Here is a 16,055-nt window from a genome sequence, read left to right on the forward strand (position 1 = left end):
ACACACACATACACACGCACATACACACACCTACACACACACACACACACACACACACACACACACACACACACACGCACAGCTAGAGGAGTGAGTCCAAGAGGGTGTGCTGGGCTTATGTAAAACATCTTGTAGAAGCCAAATGAGGTCAATAAATGTCAATATTATTCATTTAAAAAGACTCGCACTGATTTGTTCCTCACGTTGTACAATTTCCCACTTAACCTCCTTGGCCCCAAGAGATGGGCAGACGCTGCTTGTGGGAAGAATAATATTCAGCCTTGCTCTTTGTGGCTGTTCTGTGCTCTTTACAATAAAAAAATTAAACTGCACCAAACCTACAATGTATGGTGACACAGGACGACTTTTCTCGTCATGATTTTCTTTCAGCAGAAAGCACTTAAAGGTCACATTTTGAAAGCTCATACTCAGTGCAGTAGTCAGTCAGAAAATGCTGCTATGAAGCGGGAGCTCTCCTTCTGTGGCCTTGTCTTTCATTTAGACGGCGCTGCTGACGCCATTACTGCATTGCTGAGTTAGCACTGTTTCATCTCAGACTCATGTCATCTGTGCGTTGTCGGAATGGCAGGTATGGCATCTGCCGAGTTACGCCTTGGCGGGGAATGCTTCGTATTTGTATTCAATTCAATTCAGTTCAGTGTTATTTAGTGGCTTTTTTAACAAATGACACTGTCACAGGTCCGCAAACTTTGGCTTACAAGACCAGCTCCTTAGCCATTATGCTACACTGTCATAATCACTGGAGACGGCCTTTGAAGGCCAACAGGTGTTTGTGTGGAGCTGTCTGGAGGTGCTCGGGCTTTGTGGCCGAGTCTTTGTTTGCCGGATGCTTCTGCCGGGCGCACGCTACCCCAATTAACTCTCCCGTCCTGGCCTGACCTGGTGAATTTTAGTGGCCTCAGACAGCCCCACTTTTTGAAGTTTCATTCTTATTGGTATGTCTCCTCTACTAAAGACTACATGTCGCTCTGCACTAGCGCTATTCAGAGAAAGATATAGCTTTTCAGTTATGGGTATTATTAATGTTTTTTTTTCTTTCTGTATTTTTTATCAATGTTTCAATTTCCAAGAAAGCCTGAAAAGGCCTCTCTGTCTGTAAGAATGTCTTAAGAATCTGTTCATTTCTAAGTCTGCACAGACATGGCCAACTGTTGATGCATTTGCTTTTACAAAATCCTGTTGTCCATGAAGTTTCAGAGATTCATCCTTGCCTGTTCTCATTTTTTCCCAGGTGTTGTTTTATAACAGATAACTGTGGTGACCAACCCTGTTCCTGGCGATCCTACTTAGGCTATTTCTAAAAACAACCCTAAAAAAGCACACCTAATTGAAGAGCTAGGGAGCTTGTTGAGCTGCTAATTAGTAGAGTCAGGTATGCCATAGTAGGGCTGAAATTAAAACAGGATGGTAGATCTCCTGTTTTATAAGGATGCGTAACCTTATGGATCAATACCTTCATTCAGAGTCTGTGATTTAAATACTGTTTCTTTTCTGTTACCTGTTCTTGTTATATTCCTTTGCTGGAGCCTCATTTATTTTGAGCAAACAGAAATAAGTAAGACGTTGTTGGTTATTTCAAGATATTACCTAAAACAGGTAAAATGACCGTTATCCCAGGAAGAAGCAGATCAGAAGTTCGTAGTAAAAACAGGAAGATTTATTACGCAGTCGGCTACGGGAACAACTCAGCGAGAAAGTTCAAAAAGGTATTGGTGGGTAATTAGTTTTATACAGTTTTCAGTAGATTGATATTTGCATATAGTGGAATTCTATTGTTGAAAGGGAGCACTGCCTCTGATTGGAGATAAGGGGCCGTGCTTCCTTCTGATTGGACCATTCAAATCCATAATGGTCATAGGGGGCTTGCCGGGGGGGGGGGGGGGGGGGGGGGCAGTGGAAATTCCCAGGAGCGGAAACTTAAAAACCGACAGGAATAGAGGCCCATATATGGTCATGGGGGTGGCCCTTCCTCTGGGATATACACAAAACTGTCTGTTTCCCAACAACGTGTACAGAAATGTGCTGTTCTCTGAATTATTTTGTTTCACCCCAGTGATTTATTTATTGCATGTCCTCCTTTCTCATTTTCATTTGTCACTTTTCACTTCAGCAAACTAAACAAACAAAAAAAAAAACATACACAGCACTCACTTTTGGGCACTGAACCTGAAAAGCTTTGTGGATGAACATGTGCCTAAATTATAGCACCTTATGAGATACTGTACTGTTGGGCAGTCTGATGGTGCAGTCGCTCTGGTCCAGAGATGGCAGTTCTCCTCTCCGCTCTCTGAATAAAACGTTTTGAACTTCAGAGGCAGATCCTTTCATCCTGTCCCGCGTCCCTCTCGTATTAACAGGAAATGACCACCGCACACACATGCTCAGTTTGATCACAGGTCGGAGGTGCTGAAAGACTGTAAAAACATTCTATGGTTGATTATGGGGGATTTCCGTTCTTCACTTTGTTAGCGTGCCCGCAGAACAGCTACAGCTGTACATGCTGCGAACATTTGGAAGCAACCAGTGAGAGGTAACAGGTCCTGCATCTGTTCAGCGTTGTTGTTGACTTCTACTTGTGGGCGTCCAGATAAGCGTATTGTTTTCTTAATTTTGTCTCAGCTGTTTGTTTGTTAGTTAGAGAACATCGCTGTGTGTAATCATTCGGTAACTGATTTAAGTTTACTGTGTTCCTCGCTATGGATAACTGTTACATAATGAGTATTGTACCTTATCGAACCCGTGTTTTGTAATTGCTCCAGTGACCTTCGGTATGCTCTTATTGTGCGTCGCTTTGGATAAAAGCGTCTGCTAAATACATGTAATGTAATGTAATGAGGTACTGTTCTGACTTCAGAGCACGCAGGACACTTCTGATTTTAGCAACTAACAGAAAACTGGAGAGCCCTGACCAGCAGATTACTTTGAAGGGGAAAAAGCCCCACAGTTGTAATAACAGGAAAGGAATGTGTGGGGTTGTGTCTCTGGAGGCAACATCCTGACCCTGAAGATGACAAGAAAAGATGTCCTAGCCAGGGAGGTCAGCGAGCTCAAAAGAAAGAGATCTGCCAATCCTCCCAAACGGGTGAGGCCTTCTACCAATCATCCCAAACCGGTGAGGCCTTCCACCAGTCATCCCAAACTGTTGAGGCCTTCCACCAATCATCCCAAACTGATGAGGCCTTCCACCAATCATCCCAAACCAGTGATGCCTTCCACCAATCATCCCAAACTGATGAGGCCTTCCACCAATCATCCCAAACCAGTGATGCCTTCCACCAATCATCCCAAACCGGTGAGGCCTTCCACCAATCATCCCAAACTGGTGAGGCCTTCTGCCAATGCTACCAAACTGGTGAGGCCTTCCACCAATCATCCCAAACCGATGAGGCCTTCCACCAATCATCCCAAACTGGTGAGGCCTTCTGCCAGTCCTCCTAAACCGGTTATTAACTGCGGTGCACAGTTTAGTATAACCTTTGTCCTTCACACATTTGAGAACTTTGTGGGAAAAAAGTTTCAGGTTTGTTCATAACCAAAATTTCTGAATGATTATGTTGAAGGAATTTAATGAATTGAATGCTGTCATGTAGGATACACATTAAATGCATGCTTTGCCTCGGGAGGCGATTTGATTGGCACCTGACGCAGGGCCTTCAGCCTTTCATTAGAGAATGCCCGTTCGTGCTCCCCTTATTAACATATCCTCAGGGCCGTCTTCAATGCAGTGGTTCAGCTTGCATTCAAACACAGGGCACATTCGCAGTGAAGTGTTGCAGCTTGCATTTAATGTGATTCTGCGAAGGGATTTGCCAGAAGGGCCCAGCCCCTCTGTCAGCGCGCCTGTTTCTGAGGACTTTCAAAAGACTGGGTGGGTTGACGTTCAGGAAAGCCAGGGCAGGCTTTGTTCCCTTTTTTTCCCCCGTTTGATTTTCTCTCCGTGCGCGAGGGCAGTCTAGAGCAGAACGAACGCATAAACGGAAGAGCCAGTGACGCAAACGACGCTCAGTCAGGTTGTCTTCATTGCTCACGGCGCAAATAGCAAGACGAGCAAAGACCAGCGGCCTTACTCAGATCAATAGAGAGTGTTGGGGGCCAATCCCGGACTTTAAGTATGTGATCCATGAAAATGATCCTCCTAGAAACCTTTTACGCACAAGTCAAGCGGTGTCAGCGATGGGATGTGATTACTTCTGCAGGTTCCGGTGGGTTCCAGTGGATTCCGGCAGGTTCCACTATCGGGGCTGCAGTGTGCCAAGATGGGCAGGCCCAGTAGTCTAAATGCATCACTCCTCCTGTAGGGTGTGTTGTAGCATGAGAGAAAAAACCCTCACTGGACTTACTGGACTGCTGCCAAATGCACCCTCTCCCACACACACACACGCACACGCCCACACGCGTAAGCACACACACAGTCATAACTATGTGAACCATAGTGAATTGGTTTCACTTGCTAATTCAGTTAGTACAGAGACAGGTAACAGTCTCCGCACCCCTCGCCTGTCAGTCATCCGTCCCCTGTAGATCTAATTGCAGATTGCCGTGTACTCTAACCATGTCTGGCTAGAAATATTATGGCAGGAAAACATCACATCAGATGTGACAGTACTTCACCTGCCCCCCCCCCCGAGCTATCCTCTCTTTGAGCTCTTTGGCTTCTCTGTGAAGGATCGAGTCGCTTTCTCCCTCTCTGAGCTCTCCTCTCTCACAGTCCATGCAGACGAACCTGCTTTGCTTTAACTGCTGTGGCCAGTGAGCCGTAGGAGGATAGGAGCCTCATTTATTCTCCTACCTTTTCCCTGTGGCCTTCAGTATGGGCCCAGTGTGCCTTTTTAGTGATGAGCACTGTGACAGGTTGTGTACAGAAGTGTGTGTGTGTGTGTGTGTGCGCATGTGCATGCATGTGTGTGTGTGTGTGTGCATGCATGTATGTGTGTGTGTGTGTGTCTGAGTATGAAATACAGACATTAGCATCATATATCAATAGGATTTTTGACATGTCTATAAATTGTGGTTATCTGTGCTATGCAAGCTGTGTTCTGACAGGTAGTAAGAGCAATATCTAGTTCATATCTGTAAGATGGTACTCTTGCTCTGGGGAATTCCACACCAAGCTTGAGGCTTGAAAATAAATATGTAAAAAAGAAATCGTTGCTAAGACATCTCCTTCTTGGTCAAAATCCACTGTATGTGATTTGGATTCAGTTTATGTTTACATATGGCCTTTATAGAGCATATTTGTCTGATGTAATTTGTCATTTGTGCTATTTCATTCAGAAACTGTCATTTGAAATAAAATGACTGAATCATGATTTTTTTTTTCAGCACAGGCTCAGTGCTATAAAATTGGTCACTAGTAGAGCTTCTGGCTCCCAATGTCCAGGACATGTTCAGCACCATGGACAGCACCTAGGTCTCACCTAATGGTGTTCGGTACCCTGGGGAGAACAAGTAGCCTCTCCAACCTGTCTTCAGCACCATGGTCAGCGCCGGTGACACCCACAGCCAAAGGCAATTTTTAATCAGCTTAGTGATTAGCTTGTGGCTTTCAGTGGGTCTGCTTCAGAAGGCAATGTGTTGCTCCTTTTGAATAGAGATGTGTGGCCTTGGTCTTGGTGTCACTTGCATTGATGTACCCTATGTAGGCTTTTATTTATATTTTATCGTCTTTGTGGTGTGGGGATGGCTGGTTTAAGCAGCCACACCTGCCCTGGGTCAAGCTAATTAGACCTGGCCAATTGGATAATTGGTTACGAATTAGATAATTGGCCAGGCTAATTGGGCCCGGGAGCAGGAGTGGCTGCACCTGTGCGTAGTGAGGTAATCAGTGCGCACAGGTTAAATCTGCCATCCCCACTCACATGGGGGAGCCTCTCTGTCATGACAGTGGTTTCAGATCTGCTCACTTGGCTGTAACATCTTGCCAAACCCTCGTAAATAAATGTGGACTGCTGGAACGTGATCTCCCTGTGTCTCTGTGCTGGAGGGCCCCGTGGAAAGCCACTTCGGTGGCCTGTGGCAGGCGTGTTTGCCACAGTCTTGTATCTATGTCTTGCTGCAAAACCAATTGCCCTCCGAGGACAAATAAAGTTGAAAGTTGAAGTTGAAGATTTAATGGATCAGTTTCCCCCAAATGCACGTTAGAGCAAGTTTCCCAAATCAGCTGGGAGCGCAAACTCGAGCCACACTCGAAAAATAAGATTTAAATACTCAGTGGGAGAAATCTGAAGTCAGTCTAAGTGGTCTGCTGAGAGAACAGATATTGCGAGCACCCTTGGGAACGGCGTGGTTTTACTGTGTCCTCCCTGGACAGCGGGTTAGGCCGATGGATGAGCTGCACTTCATCACAACACAAGTGCTGAGCGGACATCTTGTCCTTAGGCTGGAATCGGAGGCATGATGTAACTCCACTTGAACGGTGTGCCTTCTTATCGACAAGTGTATTGGTAAACATGCATGAAAATTACGTGCGTGAAAAATATACAGTGTGTACTTTGAGGATGGAGGTGATGATGGGACTCTCTAGTGTGGCTGTGCTTATGAATTTGAACGTGAAGCCAGTGAGTGCTGTGAGGCTCGCTCTGTGATGTCAGGAGGGGTTTCTGTCCCTGCTCCTTTTCCTCTGCCACTTCCAGTTCCTGTTTGTCTTCCTCTTCCTGTTCTGTTCCCTCCAACACTTCTTCTTCTTCTACTTCTTCTTTCGGCTGTTCCCGTTAGGGGTTGCCACAGTGGATCATCCGTTTCCATCTCTTCCTGTCCTCTGCATCTTCCTCTGTCGCACCAACCACCTGCATGTCCTCCCTCACCATGTCCATGAACCTCCTCTTTGGCCTTCCTCTTTTCCTCCTGCCTGGCAGCTCCGTCTTCAGCATCCTTCTCCCAATATACCCAGCATCTCTCCTCCGCGCGTGTCCAAACCATCTCAATCTCGCCTCTCCCACTTTGTCTCCAAACCGTCTGGCCTGAGCTGTCCCTCTAACACAATGGGAGGAATAAAAAAGTTCCACGTGCAGTGGCCGCTTCACAGAGAGGTGCCCACGGCTCGTGATTGAAAGGCTGTTGTCATTAAGTTATGGGTACCCACGTTTAACTTCACACAGAGTGGTTTCATTGGATTTGCTGCTGTAGGTCGGCATGTAACAGCCTTCTGTTCTGATGGTTGCAGAGAGGGTCAGAGTTGGGATGGAAAGGGAGGATTAGGGGGCCACGGACAGGCCCGGGGTAATTCGTAAATCCATTTCTGCTCACTGGAAACGTCCAAGACATTGACAGAATGGACACCCTCGCTGATTACCTCAGTGTCACTGTTGACTGATGGTGTGTGTAACTGCAAGGGAAGGCAGTCTGTTTGTTGCCAGAAAGCCTTGTTTAGAGCGATATTTCTTGGCGGATGCTAAAGGAAATACTCGCGGTCATTTACACAGTTACGGGATCTCCGACGACAAAAACGGTCAAACGTTTACCAGTACGCGTTTAATCCAAAGTTGCAAATATAATATTAAGTATGAATATTAGACGGTTGTCATACTGTATGTATGGTGATTATGTGGATCCCTCTGGAACATATGCAATACATCTTTATAATAATTCCAGCTTACAGAATGTTCTGGCGTTAAAAAAAAAAAAAACATCCATAAAGATTTTGAAACCTGCAGTTAAAAAAACCTGAGAATTTAAAAAAAGCATAGAAAGACAGTTTGTTTCTTTGAAAGGGGGAGGGATGCACTGAAAATGTTTAAATATTCAGTCCAATTCATTTGTATTTGGATATAACTTTTTACAGATATAGGTATAATATCATATTTATACAGGGCACCATTTATATTCTATACTATTTTACATTAATTTAGCATAACGGATTGTCTACCCCATGTCCTATTCCTATTTTATGTCCTCTGGGCAATGTTGATGAATCATTAGTTTGATGGAAAATACCATATACTCTGTGTTTTGGGTATACCCACTATGGCCTGTATAATAGGAAAGTCTTATTGGGATGTGTATACCAGCTAAAAGAAAGTGAAAATCTTCTACATGAATTTGGGCACCAACCCAATCTGACAGGTGCAGCGGGGGAAGCATGTGCCCTTTTGTTACCCCCATTGTCGCACCTTTCAGCGAGGTCTGTGGCCTAAAAGTGCCTGGCTCTCCTTTCTTCCCTTACATCCAGACATCCATTAGCCTGCCTGAGATGGCAATCATCTGTCGTTCCCTGTGTCCATGTTATTTTCTGCTCTCAACGTGACGTTCATTTCTAGAAAAGCCATTTTCCCTGAGTGGAAAAACCTCACTTTACCTGCGTGCATCGCGTCCAAAGTTTGCATTGTGAACCTTGACCTTTGACCTTGACCTTTGACCTGGCCTGACCAATCCTGATTGTGTTGTACTCAATATTAGAGTGATACATGGTTAACATGAGGATGTACTGTATCCCCCAGTGTTTTCTTCGAATTATTACATTGGTTTTAATAAATTGTCCTATTGGCATATCATTCGGATATTTATATGAATGGAAAACGGGGAGTGCCCACTCCCCAGCTCCCCAGCTCCCCAGCCAAAATGAGGTACAAATGGGGAAAGTCAGTTCAGTTCAGTGGCTACCTAGCTTCAGCAGATCTGTCACGTGTTCCTATTGTTGTGCCCAACAACCCAGTCACCCAGCTAAACTTTAATGAACACGGTTCCTTTAGCCTAACAAGTTTCAACATTTTAACTGTACTTATAAGGATGAGGCGGTATAAAGGTAATTAAACATATAGCACTAAACAATGAATCTGTTGTGACCTTACTTTGCGAAAGGTCTGCACAACTTCTGCCTTGGTAGAATGTGTTTATTTAATCAATCAATGTACCTCATCAATGCAAGAAGGACTTACATGTCCCCTCTGTTTTCTCACTCTATTCTGGTACAGGAGCTATGCAGGCCGGCACTATGACAGCGACTTTTTAAATGGATAGCTTGGTAACAGACAGTTGAAATATTATATTTTGTTTTGTCTGTCATGCCTGCGATGATTTTTATTATCCTGAACAACATGCACAGTCTACAGCGTGTATTGGTATCCCCGCATCAACAACAATAAAAGCGTTCCTGTAAGAGGCAGTCCTGCTCCGGTGATGGTAGATTTGTGATGTCACTCATTGACCAAAAACAAACAAAAAAAATGTTGTTTTCCATTCTAAGAACTCTAGGAAAACACGCATAGATTTTAGAATAATAGCCTCAGCCATTTTGTAGTTTTATTTAAGGTGTAAGATCACAAATATATGATTACAGTGTTCTTAACTGAAAATTCTAATGCTGATGTAACAATCACCGCTGATACTTGAAAGCAATGGTTTGCCACGATGGAAGAATTTGATCATGCCTTATTCTTCCTGCCAGGAGGAAAGTTTGAATAAAATGAGCCAAACTCAAAATAAAATGTTTGGGCAGAAAGGTAGCAAAATAAAAGATGGGGAATCTTGCGTCAACTTTCCCCATCTTTTATCGGTAGTTTTCACATTTTATATTGCAACCTTTCTGTCCAAACGATTTATTCTCAATTTGGCAAATGAGGCCAAAATTTCCTCAGTTTAATTATTTATGGCGATAAAATTGGATTGGACACCACTTCCTGAAATCCTTTGTATCTTATCCAGACATGACCATGCTAGCATTGTAGTCATGACTGGAATACATTTAAGATAAATGCTTTTGAACAAAGGGTTGCTGAGCGCATCCAAGGACATTGTCGTCTCTATGATCAATCGCGCAGAGATTTTAAAGACAATGAAATGTGTTCAAATTTCTGGCGTTAAGTTTCCGTGAAGCTGGGTGTCAATGATCTGAATTGTTCTGAAAAGCAGCTTGAAAAAATCAGTGCGAGAGTGTGTGTGCCCCTCAGGGGTTATGGAGTGACCTAAAATGAAGAGCATGGAGTTTGCATTGAGCCTGCTGACAACAGTGCTCGGTGACACCAGTGATTCTTTTTAGAAAAGTTCACTTTTTTTAGAACAGTTTGTAGATCCTTTTGGAGTATACTGCTCCTAACTAACTAGGATGGGTCAAATGCAGAGGACAAATTACCCCACGGGGGTTCAATAAAAGTACATCGTATGTCGTATCGTATGCTGCCTACTTTAGAATGTTGGCGGGGGGGGGGGGGGGACAACATTTCCCATAAAGCCGACTCTTCAAAGGGTTAATTTCCTTTGGGCATGCATTCCTGAGTGAGCCCTGGGTCCAGCTGCGCACAGCCTCCCTCACAAACAGCCAGCGGCAATCAGATCAGAAGCCGGGGCTCCGGAGGCCATCTTGTTTTCTTACCCCCGCCGCGGGGAGAGAAATGGCGGAAGCCGCGATGGACGGGCCTCCGCGGGTCCCCCCCGGGGGGGCCGTTTTCTCTGTGAGAAAATAGTTGTGCAGAAGACTTATAGAACGCTTTCGGCCGGTCCCCCAGGAGCGACGCCCCCGTGAGGCCGAGAGCTCCTCCTCGTCCCCCGCGCGGTCGTTCACACGGCTGAGCGGGTCCCGCCTCCCCCCCTTGCGGAAAGCTGCCCCCCCCCTTTACCTGGACGCGCACAGCAACCCAACACAGAGTTTCCATTAGGCGGAATGGTAAATGGTAAATTGTAAATGGACTGCATTTATATAGCGCTTTTATCCAAAGCGCTTTACAATTGATGCCTCTCATTCGCCAGAGCAGTTAGGGGTTAGGGGTTAGGTGTCTTGCTCAAGGACACTTCGACATGCCCAGGGTGGGGTTTGAACCGGCAACCCTCCGACTGCCAGACAATCGGTCTTACCTCTTGAGCTATGTCGCCCCGTCTGTCTCCATCTTAATATGTGAAAGGGATGGTAGGGTTTTTTTTTTTTGTTTTTTTTTTGTGGAGTGGGTGGTGGTAGGTATATAGGATAGATAGGGGGAAATGTGGAAGAGGAGAATTGGGAATCAGGGTGGAGAAGGGGGGACCTGGTTTGTACTTACCCCATCACATGTATTCCCATCAACATGCTTGCGTCTGTCCTCCACAGTGAGGCTGGCGACAAGCGCAGGAAGCAGGGGCTGTAGGATTGGATCGTTCTGGATTACAGCGTCTGCAAAATGTCTAAATATAACTGACACAGGATGATTGGGGTGAAGGGGTGACCCTTTTCTTACAGCCCCAGAGTCCTGTCCCATCCCAGCACAGACCAGACACTTCAAATATTGTGTGTTCTTGCAGGTTCCAACTTCCACTTCAATCTACTTAATTGCAGCTGGCACAACAAATTCATATAATGGACTTGGCTTTTTGTATTCTAGTAGAAGAAGTTTAATATTCCTTACATTTTGTATGGCATATTTACCTTATTGGCCTGCAGTTGCAGAAATAGTTTGTGATTTATTGCAACAATACTGTCGTGAATTAAAATTTCCTACCATGTTGTCTAGAAGCAAAGGAGACGGTTAATGCAAATAGGTAAATAAAATATTTGTAAAATACGACAATGGAATTTACTGTAAAGCAATAATGCACAAAAAAACATTTTTTTTTGTCTGGAGAATGTTCAGAGAATGGAAGGAGGGACAGATCTGTGCTCTGTGTAGGGGATGCTTGTCCTTGTCGAATCGCAGGTAAGGTTTGGCTCAAAATGGCGGCCGTGCATCACCCAGGTGGTGAAGACGAGTTTCCCCCGATCACTGTAAATCACTTTCAGCATCTGGAAAAGTTCTATATAAGTACAGTATTTCATTCAGCAATTCCTTCATTTGTTTTTAATTCTTTTGCGTGCCATTTTTAATAACATAAATAATTGAAGAAATCTTAGTACCATCATCAATAAAGAATTTCAGTTGTAATCATTTTGCCAGAAGGTCCACTGTACTGTACAAACTTAATTGGACTGGATGTGCGCAGCTCTGTAAATTAAAAGTGGTTGTAATATGTTATTAAGGAGAATCTGATCTGAGATCAGACACACTGATTATTTACTGATGCATTTACATTGCAGCTGAAGTTGAAAATGTAATTGATGTTTCCTAATTGGCAAAAAACTACACAGGCTTGGTTGTACCAGTTTCTGGTTTTAATTCTGTACATCTGTCCATCCATATTCAGATGAAGCGAGAGAGGCGAGACATTTTGTGCGCTGTTAGACTTGGTGGCAGTTCTTTCAAATAGGACGTCATTTATTCCACTTCAGGAAGTCTGGAAATTTTAACTGCTTTTAAAAGCAGTTAATATGCAGTGATGGGAGAAAGATGCTTGAAGAATTCCCATACTGCATCAAACTGACTGATGACCAGGAAAAGCTAATGAAAGACCAGCAGGCAAGGCAAGTATGGATTCAGTGTCCACTCCTTTGCCAATATGACCCTCGCTGATCAATTGTTAATTCTACATATTTTTAAAATCATCTTTTTTTTTAAAGCTGTGTAGCACAGACTGAGCTTAGTTCCATAAAGAGCAGGATGAAATCACATGACATCAGATATAGGAAAGGACAGGGTGAAATCACATGACATCAGATATAGGAAAGGACAGGGTGAAATCACATGACATCAGATATAGGAAAGGACAGGGTGAAATCACATGACATCAGATATAGGAAAGGACTGGGTGAACGCAGATGAGATCAGATATAGGAAAGGTCACATGAACTCACATGGGACATGTGATGTCTTTTCCCCCCTTTTTCCCCTCAGGTCTCATGCATTATGTATTCGGTGTACATTTCTCACACATTAAGGACAAACCTCACAGCCTCACACCCAGCTCCTGAAATATCACGGATTTCAATCAAATAAAGAGTGCCAACTATAACCTCATGCGCATTTGGACTTCCAAACCCTGATCATCTTTTGGAAACCAGGGTCCTAGAAGGATAAAGAACACAAATAAATAGTAACCAACGAGCAAAAGGATTGTATTTTAAAAGCATAAGTGACAGATATACTGTAAGTATTTCTGTGTACACTGTGCACGATGTCAATAGTTGATTTCTACTGAATTATTGGAGCCTGACCTACCAGTTGCATTTTGAGATCAGTAGGTTGTTGTGTGTGTGTGTCACTATCCACAAATGAGATTATATTTATCCATGAGTATCCTTGTGCTTTCTGTAATCTTTATCTCGGTTTTAACATACAAAACACTATATTGGGACACAGGATATTGCCTAAACCCTCCACTAAACTGCAAAGCTACTCCTTTTCTCTTCTTTACTCCCATTGGTTGGCACAGATGCATAAAAAACTAACAAATAACAGACAATTTAAAAATAAATTTTCAGTTGCATGATGGTAAACATGCATGTGAGCACAAGTCAAACAGTCTTGGCAATGCTGTGGAAAAGAAAACCACTTTCAGAAATCCAGAGCAAATATCACTGGTATGGTCAAATTTCTGATGTAATCCCAGGAAGGTATGCGATCATCGAAAATCCGCCGATGTCTCCCTGGAAGGCTTTGGATTTGCGTGTTTACTTTTGAGATGAAAGAACGCTCACCATCCCCCCTGGGGGAGGGGGAACGTAATGGAGGCAGCAGCTATGTTTGGGTCCGTGCGGATCACAGAGTGACAGGTCTATCCCTGTCCAGGATATTGCCAGACTTTGGGTTAAGGCAGTCAGATGTCTTCTTGATATGTCTTGCTCAGAGAGGTTGTATTACGTGGACTCAACTTTCATTTTTATTGCGCAAAATAGTTTGCTGTTCTTCTCAGAATCCGTTCAGTGCTTATGCCATTCTCAAACAGAGTATGTCTATGTGCTATGTTACTGAATTCTTATCGGTGCACTTATTGAGCCAACCTGATTTACCCTCTTGTGCACTGCCTAATAACATGGCCTCCTTCTGCAGAATCAAAGTGAACTCCAGAGCATTGTAGCAAAATTTAAATTCTCTACGTGCTCCCTTGACCCAATTCTGACCTGCTTCTTTAAAGATGTTTTTGATTGGTTGGCTGACGATGTGCTAGATAGAGTCAATGATTCTTTTTTTATCAGACATTTTTCCAGATGATTTAGTACAGGCTGAAGCAAAACCTCTTCTTCGGAAAATTAACCTGGACTGATCAGTGATCAGTGATTATATACCCATCTCCCATTTTCCTTTCAGGGGCAAAATTCAGAAAAGGTGGCCTTGAAACAACTTATTGATCACTTAAATAATAACAGCATTTGGGGAAAATTCTAGTCTGGAATTTTTTGGGAAAATCATTCTACAGAGACTGCTTTGGTGAATGTCCTGTATGGTCTGAAACTATAGCACTGGTACCTGTTTTTTACTGCCTGCATGAACTATGGGAGAGTCGCCGTGTGAGGTCTATGGGGGGTGGAGCTACAATTCGCTGAGGCGTGATTGGTTCAACAAATTATAGCTCCGCCCACCACGGGCCTCACACAGTGACACCCTCATAATTCATGCAGGCAGTAAAAAACAGGTACCAGTGCCATTTTGCTAAAGCCTTTTGTATAGATTTTTCCCCCTTCTCTCTATGGGTAAGGTTCCAGAATACTTTTTCTTGTTTTTTCTCCCCCCAGACTAGCTATTGGTTTTTAAATTCTTTTTGAAAGTTCTGTTTTCAAACTTCTATTCTGGAAGAATGGGTTCTCTCCAGCAATTTCTGGCAATGTAAATGGAACAACTGATGGATCGATAATATCGCTTACTTTACAGGAACTGGGAAATGATTTTCTGTGAAATTGAAATATTTCTCAGTGTTGCAAATAGTTCCCCCCGTCAGACAGGACAATGTCATTTTGCTCATAACGAATGGATCCAGACCAGGTTCCTCTGGTGGGTAATTTAAAAAAACGGTGTGCTATATTTTTATCTCTGTTGGGTTCATGTAACATGGAGGCCAGGATATCATTGTTTCTCAGCTGTGCTCATGTAACGCATGAGAAGGGATGGCTAACAGTGGTTCAAAATAAAGCATGGATCACGGGCTCTAATGACTTTCCTATTGATCTGTGACAAGTAGCTGATAGTCTCTGGCCTGGAAAATGGCATAAGGCAGGAGGAAGAGACACGTGGAGTACATATCTTTGGCGAATGATGAATTCCAACATCATTAGGCCCCACAGGCCAGGGAATTTTTGTGCTTTTTTCGAGATGCGCGCGACACGCTTGTCTCTCCAGAACTGATGAAGATGAACGCGCGTTTCCCTGGTGCATTCTGGGAGGAACGTCCGACAGAGGGGCGCGCGGCGGCGGCGTGCGGCGGCCATCGATGGAGCCGTTCTCGTAAGGGTAGCAAAAAAAAACGGCGCTGACTACACCGCAGGGAATCCACCGCGGGGGAAAATGCCGCTGCCTGTGACCGCCGGCCTCCAGACAAACTCCAGATGTGAAACATCTCGTTGCGCTTTTTCCCAAGAGCGTGCGGCAGCCCGGCGTCTTGTGAAGGACGAAGGCACTCTCTCACGGCCTCGCGGAAAATGGTCCCGTACCGTTTTCAGAAACATCTGAAAGGACCCAGAGGGTTGTTACTACTTCTGTGGACTGTTCGGAGCCTGTAGTTATTGTTTATGAGATGATATTACATTCAGCGTGTAGAATTTTTCGGTTTTCACATAGTGCTCGTAGTTATTGTTTATGAGAGGATTTGATCGTCAGCTTGTAGAATTTTTGGTTTTCACATAGTGCTCATAGTTATTGTTTATGAGAGGATTGTATAGTCAGCTTGTAGAATTTTTCGGTTTTCACATAGTGCTTGTAGTTATTGTTTATGAGATGATATTACATTCAGCTTGTAGAATTTTTTGGTTTTCACATAGTGCTCGTAGTTATTGTTTATGAGAGGATTTGATAGTCAGCTTGTAGAATTTTTCAGTTTTCACATAGTGCTCGTAGTTATTGTTTATGAGATGATATTACATTCAGCTTGTAGAATTTTTCGGTTTTCACATAGTGCTCGTAGTTATTGTTTATGAGAGGATTGTATAGTCAGCTTGTAGAATTTTTCGGTTTTCACATAGTGCTCGTAGTTATTGTTTATGAGAGGATTTGATAGTCAGCTTGTAGAGTTTTTCAGTTTTCACGTAGTGCTCGTAGTTATTGTTTATG

The sequence above is a fragment of the Anguilla anguilla genome, chromosome 15, assembly GCF_013347855.1.
Source record: "Anguilla anguilla isolate fAngAng1 chromosome 15, fAngAng1.pri, whole genome shotgun sequence".
In the NCBI taxonomy this organism is placed as follows: domain Eukaryota; kingdom Metazoa; phylum Chordata; class Actinopteri; order Anguilliformes; family Anguillidae; genus Anguilla; species Anguilla anguilla.